The sequence below is a fragment of the Cryptomeria japonica genome, chromosome 9 (assembly GCF_030272615.1).
Source record: "Cryptomeria japonica chromosome 9, Sugi_1.0, whole genome shotgun sequence".
Classification (NCBI taxonomy): domain Eukaryota; kingdom Viridiplantae; phylum Streptophyta; class Pinopsida; order Cupressales; family Cupressaceae; genus Cryptomeria; species Cryptomeria japonica.
This window is the reverse complement of record NC_081413.1, coordinates 644,210,267-644,225,422: the sequence shown is the minus strand read 5'-3', so window position 1 is coordinate 644,225,422 and position 15,156 is coordinate 644,210,267. Positions and strand designations below refer to the sequence as shown.

General features: G+C 32.8%; 1 long non-coding RNA gene across 1 annotated transcript; it reads right to left on the bottom strand.

The window, feature by feature from the left end:
- Positions 1-6,194: 6,194 nt before the first annotated feature.
- Positions 6,195-9,897, bottom strand: LOC131051572 (uncharacterized). Its single transcript, XR_009359002.1, has 3 exons — positions 9,647-9,897; positions 9,443-9,567; positions 6,195-6,433 (listed from the first exon to the last, which is right to left on the bottom strand). It is a non-coding gene; the product is annotated as an uncharacterized LOC131051572 (long non-coding RNA).
- Positions 9,898-15,156: the final 5,259 nt, after the last annotated feature.

Sequence of the window (15,156 nt, the reverse complement as noted above, 5' to 3'; positions counted from 1 at the left end):
ACATAATACACACAAAATATAGAGAAAAAATAATATATTATCTTCATGTGCCGACACTTCTAGGGGCCAACTCCCAATAGAGATTACACTTCAATTAAAACTATCCAAGGAAACTTTCTTTTGGGAGTTATTAAAATTTAAACAGATTAATTGAAGATGAAACTGTTATTCCATACATGTGGTATGAAGCGTTTATTCTAACTAATTTGTGGGATGAGTTGCAAAGCATATGCATCCACACCTTTATTCACTATTAATTATGGGTGATTGATATAAAGTATATATGCACCTAGCTAATACTAGCTAATATCAATTACACATTGTAGAATAGGGTTTGTGAAATTACCACTCCCTTCAAAAACTTTTATCCTCAAAGGCTCATATGAGAAAACTTTGAGAGAATATTATTGGTTGGTTCCCATATGGAATCCTTAGACTATAGAACCTTCCATTGGACTATAAAATTATTAGTACAACTGGTACAAAGATGCTTGATCCATTTTTTCAATATAACCTTTGATATTAAAATATGGATCCTCCTCATCCCATGCTAGTAGCTTCCTTGGTATTCAAGAAACATTCCCAAAAGCTTTATTGAGGCAACAAACATGAAAATTTGGGTGGATCTTAGAAGAGGGTGAAAGTAAAATCATTTATACCACCTCACTAATGCATTGCACTACATAGTAAGGACCATAAAATTTTAGACCACACTTGTTTTGCCATGACATCCACTTGTATGGTTAGAAGCATAAAAATACCAAATCACCAATGAAAAATGTACACTTTATCCTATGTGGATCCACTTATTATTTCATGTAATTTTGTGCTAAGGATCCAAGAAATTTCCTCTCACTTATTTAGGGTACTTTAAACCACTACAACCTTTGAATAAACTAGATTATAAGTATCCAAGGAAGGTGGGGAAGTACTATAGAGGACCTCATAAAGAATTGTATTAGAATCACTATAATAATTAATAATATAAGACCACTCGAAAAGAGGCAACCTCATGGGATATACCCTTGTAAAAACACAAAATAATAAAAGTAAGTCTGAAGGCATTCGTTGAAAATTTGAATTTAGCCATTAGTTTGAATATGATAGACCAAACTTTTATTTAATTTAGTGCCCTATAACTTAAATAGTTCTTGCTAAAAAATATATTAAAAGTAGTATCATGATCATTGACAATGGAGCAAGGTGCCCATGGAGTTTGAATATAGAATCTAAGAAGTGTTGAGCAGCTATAATAGTTTTGTAAAGGCGAGAAAATAAATAGAAATAAGTGTATTGTTCATATATCTATATCACAAGGATCAATCAATAATTAGTACTTACTATCTCTTACAATAGTCACATCTACTACATCAATCCTTGTATAAACACATGGCGAAACATATCCCTAATACTAGGTCATTTCAACATCCATTGCATCAAATTCTAGAGAATCCTTCTAATCGTTATAGCCAAATTATTTTCATATGTTACTTGGTGTCTTCTAACTCTATCAAAATCATAAAATATATCAATGGGGCTACACTAAGTCAAAATAAGCGAAGAACGCAACCTATCAACCTAGCATAACAAGTTCCAACTATATTTTTCAACACCATGCAGTCTTTCACTACAAGTTACAAGAACATTCATAACTTATTTATAAATGTAAAGGAATTGAAGATAATTTCATATTTGTAGAAAAAGATTAGAACTACAATATATGCATTAAAATAATAAGTTGGGACTCAATATTATGGGTGCAAGATTGACCCAAGGTCATGTATAATTTCATAAATGGTAGAGAATGATCATCTCAATATTTTCATTCTAAATTAAAATTTAGAAACATAAGGTACAAGAATCATCTATCATAATCTTTTATATCTCTAAGAATTCAAGGAATATATTATTATTTTTGTTTTATTCACATTTCAAATTTGATCAAATAAACGTCTCTATCTTAGCTCTATCGTCTAAGATAATTTGATTACTATTATTCATTACATTTGTTTACCATAGATGATTATATAATTGTGTTTTATTTTCTTACAAGTAAAAATATCTATTATTTCTCTCCTTATTAACGTAACACATGTATAAGATATTTTTTTATGATTTAATCCTTTAACTTATAATTATTATTGTTAATATAATTTAAAAATCTATTTAATTAACATATCATTATTTAGAAAAGTTATATTGGAATGACCAAATTTACATAAATTAACTTTCTTAGAAAAAGAAAGAATTATATATATACCCCCTATCAAGAGTGATGTTTTTAGCTCACTAGGTCATGGAGTCAATGGAATTTGTTTCATTACCAAGTCTTTATGTTTATAGATTTAAATTGTATAGTTGGAGATGTATTCACCCATTTGTATTTTTGCCAATTAGATTTAATGAATACCCAAAATACTGAATAAACTTTTTTAATCAAATAACTTTAACACTAAATAGTAATTAGAAAAAAATAAAAATAATAAACTTAATGTTGAATAATTCACTTAATGAATGTTATTCATATTCTTAAAAGACTTCATAGTGTATTTTAACCATTAAATTTAGAGATGTAATTGTTTTTATAAAATCTTATATTATTAAAATATTTTTGATATTTTTGATGTTTTACTTATTTCTCTTTTAAGGGTTCTTGTTTTCATTCCTTTCTTTCTTCTCATTCTTCTTTTTAATGGGTTTGATTTTGCAATATCTCTTAATTTTTTCTTCATCCTAGTGACTTACAAAGTTTGATCTAAAATATTAATACAAAAATTTGTATACAACTTTCTAACAATATATTTAGAATTTATTCAAATAGATTATGGAAGTATTTATATGCTATTTCTTAGAGCCTTGTCAATCTGTGATAAGTTCTCAAGTGATATCATATGTACTTAAAATTGTTGACTACTTTTTTATTTGCCTAAAAACCTTGTAGTAAACATTTTGTGCAAATTTTTTAATAAATTTTTTGGATCAAAATCCACTATCCATCATCAAGATGAGCAAATCCTTTAAAAGATTCATTTTACAAACTTATCTTATATCACTTAGAACCATAGAATTTTAAATAAAATACTCCTTATTTTATTTCTATCTCTACATCTTTGTATTTTAGTACTCCTCCTAGTATGTAAAATTCTTATTAAAATATCTCATCTTTTACTATATATCTTAGCTATCTCTTTGTATATCCTTGTAAATTTATACCCCTTTTATGTGCAATTGAACATTTCATGTCTACAACCATTAAACCAAACTCAAAACTCAAAATCTTTATAAATTTTTATACAAAATTATGAAAATAAAATACAATAAAAATATTTAGTTACTATAATAAGTAATATGAATTCTTAGAATGAAAAATATAAATGTAAAATCAACTATTTGATGTGAATGCACGGTCATTTTTTACTTCCTTTCAATTTTTTGACAAAGAAAAGAAATTACTGCTTGTAAATAGGGTAAACCATTAAAATAATATATAAATATAAATTTTGACCCATTTCATGTCTATCAATCAAATTTTTTTAATTTATTTTTTAATTGTTATCATGCAGTAATCATTTAAATAAGGTATCTATTAATCTACAAAAATATGGGTGAAAATTGTAAATCTTTTTCTTATCATTACCAAATAACACATGAATTTAATGTATGAGACCCTCAAAGGGTAGATGTCCACAAGATGTGTCATTTACTATTAACCTTATATGCTGTCCTACAAAGTGTATTCAAAGGTCAATATATTTTTTTAATCAAGCATGTATCTCTTGTATGGTGTATAAAAACGTCCATAATTTTACTTGGAGCTAAACATGCATGTGCAATCCCTACATAAATAGAGTTACCAAATCCTCTTTTTGACTCATGGAGGTAAAATTAAAGATATATAAATTAATTATTTTTCTCAAATTCCTCTCTTTTAGATCCAACCCCAACATATTCCAAACTCTTATCCACAATACCTAATAAAAATACTAATATACCTACACACATGGTGGGGAATTTTGATTCAAGTGTTGTGTCTTGTCTAAAGTGGACTAAGGTTCCTTTGGCCAACAAGCCCTAACTCACATAATAAGCCTAGGCTATAAATTTTTGCAAGTTGCAAGGACAAAGTACACACACCACTAAGAAAAAAGAAAAGGCTATTAATGGCATGAGTCCAAATCATTAGTTAGGAAAGTGTTAATCCCCTTGCACTAAATAAGATTAGAAAAATTCATGTTCTCCCCATTAGCCAAAGTGTTTGCACTAAAGTTGGAAAGAAGGTATGTAGGTCAATTTATTTCCCTATAGCAATAATTGTTCAAAGAAAATACACTTGAAGTGGCCATTGAGGGAATGAATCTCATTCTCCAATTTTTGAAGCTAACATTTCATGTGATTATATTCAATTATCACATTAATGATCAAGAGGAATTCCCCACCCACTTCAAATTTATTGATGTTAATATTAATAGTAATATTGATTTCCACAATATTATCACTAGCATTAGTGACATTGACAACATATCTATTTATGAAGTTTCAATGATTATCGTTAATATCTCCCCAACTCCCAAAGTACCAAGGTTTCCCTTAGAAGTTCCATCAAAGTTGAGCTTGAACCAATCCCTTTTTAGTGTTATCCATTTTGTTATCGTGTGTTTTTCAAAAGCTAAAAGTGAAACATTCTCTTTTTGCATAAGATCCCCCTTGATAAGAATGTCTTTCCTCACTATGATTTTGGATTTCAATATTGCTTTTTTTGGTTTTGAAAATATTGATAATTTCCCTCAATTTTTTAAGAAAAACATCCATTTAATAGTTAGGATCCATTTCAATTGCTTCTCTCCTTCCAATAACTCCAAAGAATAATATTTGACATCAACTGTGATAGCTTATTGACTTGATCCATCTTGTATTTAAACCAGCTATTGAAGAGAGTATTGATGGAATTTGAGAAAACCTATTAAACTTTCATTTAGTTGAAGAACATAGCTGAAATTGTAGAAAAAAGACAAGAAAAGAAACAATGGTCCAAATATTCTTATGGGCAATTACCAAGTACATCAAGAGTTGTGAAAAACAAATTTGATGAAGATAATCTCAAGTATGAAACTTCTTGTGCATCACTATCTATGTGAATACAATAATTTGAAGTAATACATTTATAATTCCAATTTAGCACTATATATGTCAATACATTAGTCTGAAATACTTAATAGAACTCCAATCCTTTTTGGAAACATTATCCTCCTCCAAAATCAAAAGTTTTACATAGCCACTCTTAACCAAGTAATACTCAAGGAGGAGTAAACTTTCTATTCCCACTTGACCAACCCACCATGGGGCATCTTCAACCACTTTCTACTGTCTACCCTCCAATAGATAGTTATTGAAGCTTCATAACCTTGATTAGACACTTGAAAAATCAATGTAAAATTCAAACAATTGGGAACATTGTACATTCAACTAATAGAGTAGTGGCACAGGTAGTGCAACTAACTTTAGCTTGGGCGGCAAGTGTATGACAAGACAAGGGCATATGATAATGTGTCCTAGTGTATACATAAGTAATAGAATTCCAATCCTTTGTGGAACAATTAAACAACATCCTACTCCATAGCCAAAGTTTTGCATAGCCACTCTTAACCATGTGATCGCCCAATGAGCCATCTTTGTATTTCCATTTGACCAATCCACCATGGGGTGTCTTCCACCACTTTCTAGTGTCCACACTCAGATACTAATTGAAGCTTCATAACCTTGATTGTACACCTGAAATTAATGTGAAACTTAGACAATTGGTAACATTATACATTTAGCTAATAAGGTAGTGGTATAGACAATACAACTGACTTTAACTTAAACGACAAATACATAATAAGACAAAGAAATGCTAGTATATCCTAACATATAGGGGAAAGGACCCAGTAGTTGAGCATGTACCAATTATTGTGAGGGTTGTTGATACCTTTTGTTCCAATAATTGTACAAATAATAACTATTCTTTGAAAAAAAATATATCATTTTTTGTGTCTTTATATATCAATAATTGCAATACATCAAATCAGTTTGAATTATTATGGCATGTATCATTGATTTACTAAATTCCATGCAACTATTAAACAAAAAACATTCAATACATGTTTCACATTAAATAAATTAAAACAACATTCCTACAACTCAGCACACTTTTGATGTGATATAAAATACAGTTGTAAAATGATTATATTAATAGTTGTACAATTTTATAAAACAAATATAAAATATTGTATTACAATTTGTACATTTTTACATGATAAAGTGTCAAATCACTGATATTTGGTTGACCAACTTGTGAGGCAAAACAGTCCCATCACTCATTCACAATTGTTCAACTTTTCATCCTCTAATAGCCAGCTTCTGAATATAAATGTTCAGCAACCACCAAATTTGGGCCCTGAAACATTAAATAGAGCAATTGTGAGGCTCTCCATTCGATTGAAAACAAACAATTAATGAAAAAAAAAATTTAATTTACCTCCCATACATCCACCTCATGTACTCATCCAATTGAAATGCAGAAATCCATACCCACGGATCAAGCAAGATCATAAAATGGCCATAGATCAAGCAAGATCAAAAAATTTAGGTAATGATGATCAATAATCATTTTTAAAAAATTGATTACTTAAATTTATAAATATTGTTATTTTTATATTAGTTTCATAAAATACAGTTTATATTTGAATTTATTAAGATGTATTATAACATTTTTTTGTTTTGTTTTGATGGAAATAAGTCATCATACAAATATATCGACGTCTATGTCTTTATATAGTAGATTACCCCAATTCGTATGTAGATTGGATTTATTAATTTTATCTAGAAAGGTTATGCATTACCCCAATTCGTATGTAGATTGGATTTATTAATTTTATCTAGAAAGGTTATGCATCCCTTAACGAATACAGAGCCCTGACTAAAAGACTTTTGCAACTCACAGAATCCTAGAGAGGTGGATCTGTCTGGGGTCTGTCATTTGAAGGCAATATGGAAAAAAATTGTTTGTGAGAAAGCAACATGGAAGCCTAGCACATACATTGCCTAGCACATTCATTGCCTGACAGTTCAGGGAAAAGAAAATTCCAGTCTAATATCTCTCATGATGATCTTTTGTGGTAAACAAGTAACTTGATATCATGCCTAGTGGTGCATTGTGATTTATGCACCTCAATTGATGACCGCTATATAGTGTAATGTTATTTTTTTATCAATACTAGGATTCCAAAATTTATCCACTAATTTGCAGTCCATTTAATTTCTAAATTTTTCTTTATTTCGAGTATTTGTTTTTTGATTTTTCATCACAAACAATTCCAACTGCCATCATCTCTATGTATGTTACCTCTGTTTTATCTGGAATTCTAATCAGATTGTACTACTCTGTGCCCCTCTCAACACAACTCGCAGTTGGTCTCTGGAGATAATATTTCTGTTTTACTCTCTCTTTTGTTAATAAGCATTGTAGGGCACGTTGTCCATTGCAATTTGGTGGAGCTGTAAGGTCAGACCCCGGCCATTAAATCACCAAAACGTTCCAGGTTCAAAATCTGCCAGCAATGCCAAAGAATCTTCAACCATGATTCTTCAACAGAAAAACAGCACTCTAGGTTACAGAAGTTCTTGACCTTAAGCAAACTAGATGTCCATACGACGTACGATGGCAAGTTGGAGAAACATAAGACCCTAACGCTGTATGGAACAATTCTGTAACAATGGAATCTTATCTGGTCCTATAGTTGTTACTCAGACAAAAATTTAGTTGATTTCAAACAGTTGTCCATCACAATTTGTGAGCAGGCAGTAAATTGGCAGCTGTAAATGTAATGGCTGTAATTGTCCCAGCTTCACCATATAAAAAAATTAATCACAAATCAGTCACCATGTTAATCAATGTCTCCAAAAAATAACACAGCCAATTACCCTGCTATCCCCGATTTATTACAAATCGGTTCCCATATTAATGAATATCTCCAAAACCTAAAGTTCGATGAAAAATACAAGTGGACAGCTGTTGTAATAATTCCAATTACCCCTACGTTTTCCAATCCATCCTAAAATAGTCACACATTGATTACTCTGTCCGGAATATGGATCTGGACAGAAAATACAATTTCCTCTCACCCTTACGCAACATCTTCTAAATTAACAAATACCATACCCACAAGCTATTCTAGGAAGAAAGAGCCAAACTCCACAATTCAAGTGATAAGCGAAACAAAAACAAATCCACCCAGAGCATTTCACTAAATTCACCAGGATTAAGTTGCCTCATTATTCCCCCTAAAAATAATCAAATACATTGCACAGATTTTGCCACAATTGAGCTAATTAGGCATTTGCTTTACCTATGCAAATCCATGATCAAATGCGCACCAGACCATAAATTCCCTATATTAACTCTAACCCAGTAATCTGAAAACGTACTTCTATTAATTATTTATGCCAACATTCAGTGCGAATTGAACTTAGGACATCAAACTGCCAAAAATATTTGCGACCAAACAAACTCTTTTGCATTTGTTAGCTCATAGCGAGGAGAATGGTACAAATGTAAATTAACACAGATATATACAGTAACAGCAATCGGATAACCAAACTGAACACAATCTGATAAGGCTAAAACTGAACACACCCTAGTAACCAAATCTTTTGTTAAGTTTATACCCAAAAACAGTTGTCAATACTTATACATATTCCAGATATTCAAAACTCAAAAGACTACTGCTTAGGCGATTAGGAAACCATCTTGTCTGCAATTTAATAGATACAAGAACTGCAAACCAGAAAGCAAAATTCAAGCTCTACCCAATCCAGTAAATAATGAAAGAAAAAAATAATATAACGGGGAAACCCATAATTTAACTAAATTAGAGGATAGTCTTCCAAAACTCCAAATATATAACCCAGATCCGCCATTCACAACCTCTTACTCAGTTTGCTCTGAGTAGGGCATACACAATCCTACCCTTCCAACCCATAATTTATAAAAACAAATTGATTCAATTAAGAAAACCCAAACCTTTTATATATACGAAACAATTGGGTCACAAAATTTCAGCAGAACTAAGAGAATTCTACAAGCATCCCTCTGTCTGAAGCTATTTTACGGGTACGATGAATTAGGAAAGTCAATTTTAATTTGGGTATCCTTAATGAAGAAGATTTTTGGCAAGTAACTAGCAAATTTGTAACCCTAGCCAAAGATTTTTGGCAAGTAAATAGCAAGAAGAATGCATAAAACGAGACAAAAATAAACATCATGAAATTTGTAACCCTAGCCAAAGCTTTTTGCCAGGTAAATAGCCTTATGCAAAGGAAAATGACAGGTAAAGATGAAAAAGATTGCACAAATGTTCGTATTCAAACATGGGTCGTTGCCCCGTAAGATCTATAAAGACCTTACCTGCTCGAAAGGGTTGCAAACCATTTCATTTCTTGTGTCAACAGACACAGTTGCAAACTGTAGGGATCTATACCACCATACGAGCCATGCCGTCGAATTTTGTATGTGGAACGCCGAGGAGAAAGCTGCAAAACATAAAATACAGTCAAGAAGGATATCATGTAGAAAACAGTCAAAATGACATACGGTTGTAAAATGACATACCACGTCTCTGAATGCCGTGCCCTGGTCGCTCTGGTTGCCACGTCTATGGATGCCCTGGCGTGGTCGTTCTGGTTGCCACGTCTCTATTCATGGTAGCTCCTGTGGCGGCAGAAGATGCAGCGTTTGGGGAAGGCTGTGGAGGATAGAAAAGATTAGGGTTGAAAATGTTTGCCTATTCGATGAGTGAAAAATGGATATGATTTAGTTTTATTTAGGTTTTAGTTTTTATTCATTCACTTATTTAATAGAAAATGTTTGCCTTTTCGATGAGTTAAAAATGGATATGATTTAATTTTATTTAATTATTAATAACATGATGTACAATTATATAATGTTAATTGTTTTCATATGTGTTAGGGGGTGAATTTTTTAGGTGACAATATGTTCAACTATTAGGGTAAAGGTAACTAAAGACTGGGTGTGCTAATTCACTATGATTGGTAGGGGGTTCAAAAATGGTCATTTTGAACACTTTTTATAAATGCGTTTAAAAAACATATCAAAAATGATAATGACGACCCGAAACCTTAGTTATAAGTAGTTAACTCGTCATAGAAGGTGCTATAAAAAATTTAGACGTTTTCGACATTGTTATGTCGACTTTTGAAAAGCGCGAAGTTAGGGTGCACGACTACTGGGTCCTTTCCCCTACATAATTAATAGAATTCCAATCCTTGTGAAAGGATAAAACAACACCCTACTCCATAGCTAGAGTTTTGCATAACCACTCTAGACCAAGTAATCACCCAAGGAGTCATCTTTCCATTTCCACTTGACCAAACCCATCATGGGGCATCTTCCACCACTTTTCTAGTGTCTACCCTCCAATACTTAATGAAGCTTCATAACCTTGAACGAAGCTTCATAAGCTTGATTAGGCAGCTGAGATTAGTGTGAGATTCAGACAATTGGGAACATTGTACATTCAGCCAATAGGGCAGTGCAACTGACTTTAGCTTGGGCGGCGAGTGTCTGGCAAGACAAGGACATGTGCTAGTGTGTCCTAATGTTGGTATCGATCACTGAGAATGCCAATTGCAGTCTGTGTGTCCTGACTCATGGTCGTCTCTTTATCTTATTTTAATTCTTCAGGTTGTGGAGCATGCACCAAGCACATAATTACATTACTTACAGACGGTGTGAATGCTATGATGCTCTACGCCCTAGGCTCTATATTTCTTAGTTTGTTAGGGGTATGTTGGGAAGGGTGACAGAACAAGACACATGAAGGCTGCCTCTTGTCGTTTTTCTTGGGTTTACCAGTGTTTAAAAGCTGGGCAACTTCAACTCAAAAGACCAAATGCTTTTCTCCAAACAAAAGGCGTTGACGCACTTTCCTCACATCGGTTTAAAAAAGCCATGATTTTTGCAGAGAAGTTGGTCAAACTGAGCAGTGGGACTGAGAAGAATGTGTTTATAATTTTCTTGTCATTGGCTTCTGTGTATTTTAGTAGCAACATAATGATGGTATGCGCAGGTCTGTTATGATTTTGTTGGTTGTTTAATCACGTTCAGAAGCTTCTGGCTGCTCCCTCTCGATTTCTCCGTCATCATGGATTCAACTCCCGCCGTTATTCCAACCTTCTTTCAAACGAATTCATCAAACCCATCTTGTAAAAAATTTCAACTGTACCACCTATGATTTTACAGTTTCCTGAACTTTTAGCCGTCTAGTTTTATAGCTAGTGATCAGTGCGATTCTTTCATTCATTTTATTGACACAGATTCCTTGTGGGCTTCATTTTATTTTCATAATCGATGATGATACTCAGCTGCCCATTTGAAATCATTTTTTAAATTGTGTACTTGGTATTTGATTATGCCGTTTCAAGGACAGAAGCAGAGAAAACTAAACGAGTTACGGCGGAATGTTGTTCTTCGCCAGGTACTCCGGAGAACTCTGTTGATCATTTATGCCAAATGGGCACTGTTTATAAATATTCTTACTTTAGATTTCTGACACCCTGATCGACTTTTCTCATGCGAAAATCTAGCCATGCCTCTTTGTCACTTCACTTTCTTCCTGGGGGGGGATGGCATTTGTTTGGAACCTCTTTGTTTCTTGGATTTACGTTTGAGACTAAGGTATTGAACTCATCAATACATTTACATTGAAAATGGAGATGGATTTTTTTATAGTCTACAATGTCTGATGGTCTATTTATGGGTCTATAGATCGCTCATAGTAACTCATATTCCTTTACAGGAGGCACCTAACTTAGCTATTATTAGACTACCTCCATTGCAGGAGGCACCTGATTGTACTATAAACTAGGCATACATACTTTATTTCTTATAGGATTTGAAATTGATTCATTCAATGTAGGTCATTTAATTAAATAAAGTAGCTATGTATAGACTAATTTAGACTAAGTTGTGTTGGTATAGATTAAATCAAGTAATATTAGATAGAAACTATAATCACAATATTAATATTAATAAATTAGGAAAGAGAATGTTTGGCTTTATGATCAAAGAATTTAATATCAATTAATGAAAACAATGAGATCTATGTATCTTGGAATTCAAAAATGGCTAAAAGAATTAGTATATAAGCTAGAAAAATTTGCAAATGCATTGTAAGAATATGTGGAAGCACTAAAACAAGTTTTAGATGCACTATTATGGTTATTTTGTATTTTTGACTTATTTTTTGAATTTTCGCCACTCTGAGTCAAACCAAAGACTTGTTTTCAGACTTGAGATTTCTATGTTTCTTTTCTAGAATTGGCTAATTGGATTTGTGAAGGATTTTTTTGATATTCTTGATATTGTATAAGTTGTATTCGTTTGGAATTATGTTGAGAATCATCTTTGTTGTGATGGATCAGATTTTGACATGGGAATCATTTGATTATGCATATCATGGAATTCGTGAGATATCTTTATGATATATGATTTGTATTTATCCCTAGAACTTAGGAACATGTTAGGGGGAGTGGCTTCCAAATGAGTGTTGGGGCCCATAAGTGGTTACCAAGAGATCTCGTTGGAAGTTTGTGGTTAAATAAGTGATAATTTTAATGAATTTATTTAGGGGTTTGGGTAATTTTCACATTAATAAGATAATTATGGTGCCCCACTCATTGCCTAGAGTGCTAGTTCAGGCTCAAGATGAGATTGGGAAGGCCTTGTTGGCATGACTGTACTCCCTTGTCTTCACGAGAGGTTGAGTTGGTTCTACATGGGTGTCACTTGGCACCAGGGTCGAGAGAGAGACTACCAGGATAACCTCAATGATAACATGTGATGACACTTTACCCTAGTGTCTTTGGTCTTAGCCTTATTTTATGGAAGTCTCTGGTTACTCTTATTTTATATTTGAGCCTATGCTTTGTGTTGATAACCTTGTTTAAGTTATTTGGTTATGAGCTTTGGGAGATAGGTGTCAGTCTAATCTTAGTGTGTGTGGGGCCTTATATCATTCTTCAGAGCATGGGGGGTGGTTGATGCATGGACTTTCGTTGGGATATTTTCTCTTCATTGGATGTTCGTGAGCGATATGGATATTTCAAATTTTCTACAGTTTCTTATGCTATGGATTCTTGGAGTAGTCGTATTCCATGATTTCCTATATGCAACAAATAATGTATATATTTGTGATGCATGATGTAATATGTAATGTAACAATGATATATGTAATGTTGGATAGAAAGATGTGGATATTAGTACCTACTAGTTTAGGATTATTTGATGAACTAGTAATAAATGGGCTGAGCATGTTTAACAATTTTAATGGAGTTTCATGATTACCTTTCTATGGTATATGCGATGTATTGAATGTTAGAATAAGTAGAAGGAATAAATATGGATCATTGCTAGTTGTTGAATATTTCTTATTGATTTTGTAGTTAAGTAATGATATTATGATACCTTAGGGAACAATGTTTATATGTTTTTGATTTATTTCGCTTGTGCACTTTAGTTTTATGTGATCATGTATAACTTGTGTATGTAATTATTTAAGAGTAATGAGTTTATGTGGTTGATTTGTTGTTGCAGTTTAACTTTGAAAAAAAAAAATCTCTGGTATTCTAGATTACATGTTTAGTTCTCTAGGGTTTTCGTGGCGGGCATTACATATATAAGCAAGGTATCCTCTTCATTTAGGGTAACTTGATGATATATATGTTGGCCATTTGGTGGAATTGACTATGTGTTGCATTGATGTTTTGTCATTGATGTCAACACTAGCTGTTTGGATGCTTTACTGGCACCCTTCTAGTCCTGATAGGTTGAGTGGTTTCTAGTTGGTTTGGATCCAACATGATTTGGTAGGCTCTGGTATAGTTTGGTTATGGAATTGGCTTGTTCATGATACTCATGTTCATATTCAGTAAGTTGGTTTTGGTCTGGTGATCAGATGCTATCCTGTTTGCTTGGAAGCTTGGCTTGTGGTTCCAACGAGGGTTTCATTGGCAAATCTTTTGATGAAGATCTTTGATGATATGCATAACTAGTGTTGGTGCAACTTCTAGTGGAGTTTCAGGATGTTGATGGTGATCATGTTTGAGACTTGGCAGATGGAGATCATTGTTGTAGTGTGTGGACCTATATTGGGTCCCGGTTGATCTAGGTTATGGACCGACTTAATGTAACGTGTGGATTTAAACTCTCGATAAGTTTTCAGGATATCTTATGTGTTGGATATTATTTTTTTGGTCTAAAGCCGACATGTTGTGTAATTATGTAATTGGTTTATTGTTTGGTGGCCGACCTGATTGTTTATGGTTGAGGGTTTGTATATGTATGTTGTAAGATCTCATTGTAGATCATTGTGGTTATGGGATATGGATATGTAATGTGCGAATAATGTAATATCATTCAGGAAGAGGATTTGGTTGATCATTGGAGATCGAATTGGGTTTATGTAAGAGGATTTAGTCCTCTAGTATTGAGCTTAACCAAAACTGTACTCAAGCATAGGAGATTCTATCTTTGCAGTTGAAACACTTCTTTGGATTGTAGTATGGATTTCTATGTATTCAGTGAGACTCCTTTTGTGATGAGCAGTGTGCTCTAGGTTGTTGGCCTTCCTGCAAGTGCAAGCCCCTCAATTTTAATTCATATACTTACTACAAAAGTATTATCTGACTATGGGTAGGCTTCCCACCGTGGTTTTTCCCTTTACCGGGTTTTCCACGTATAAATCTTGATGTCATTTATTTTGTGATTATTGTTTATTCTTAATTGATTTAACTGCTATTCTGGTATTTGGTTTAAGCATTCTGGTATTAATGTTTTGGGTTCCGGTATTAAAGTTTTAATTGCTTAAGGTTCCAGTAATCTGTGACAATTGATTCAGCTCCCCTCCCTTCTCAGTTGTCTTTTGGTGATTTGAACTATCTAACAATATACACAAAAGGAGACAACAAAAGATGATTCAATTAAAGAGCAAGAGATCAAGCACTCAATTAATTTAAGATTAGGAATAATTTGCAGATCTATGCATTTGTGATGGCATCCATGATGTTCCATTCCTAAAGTCAACTACATTCAAGTCAACATCA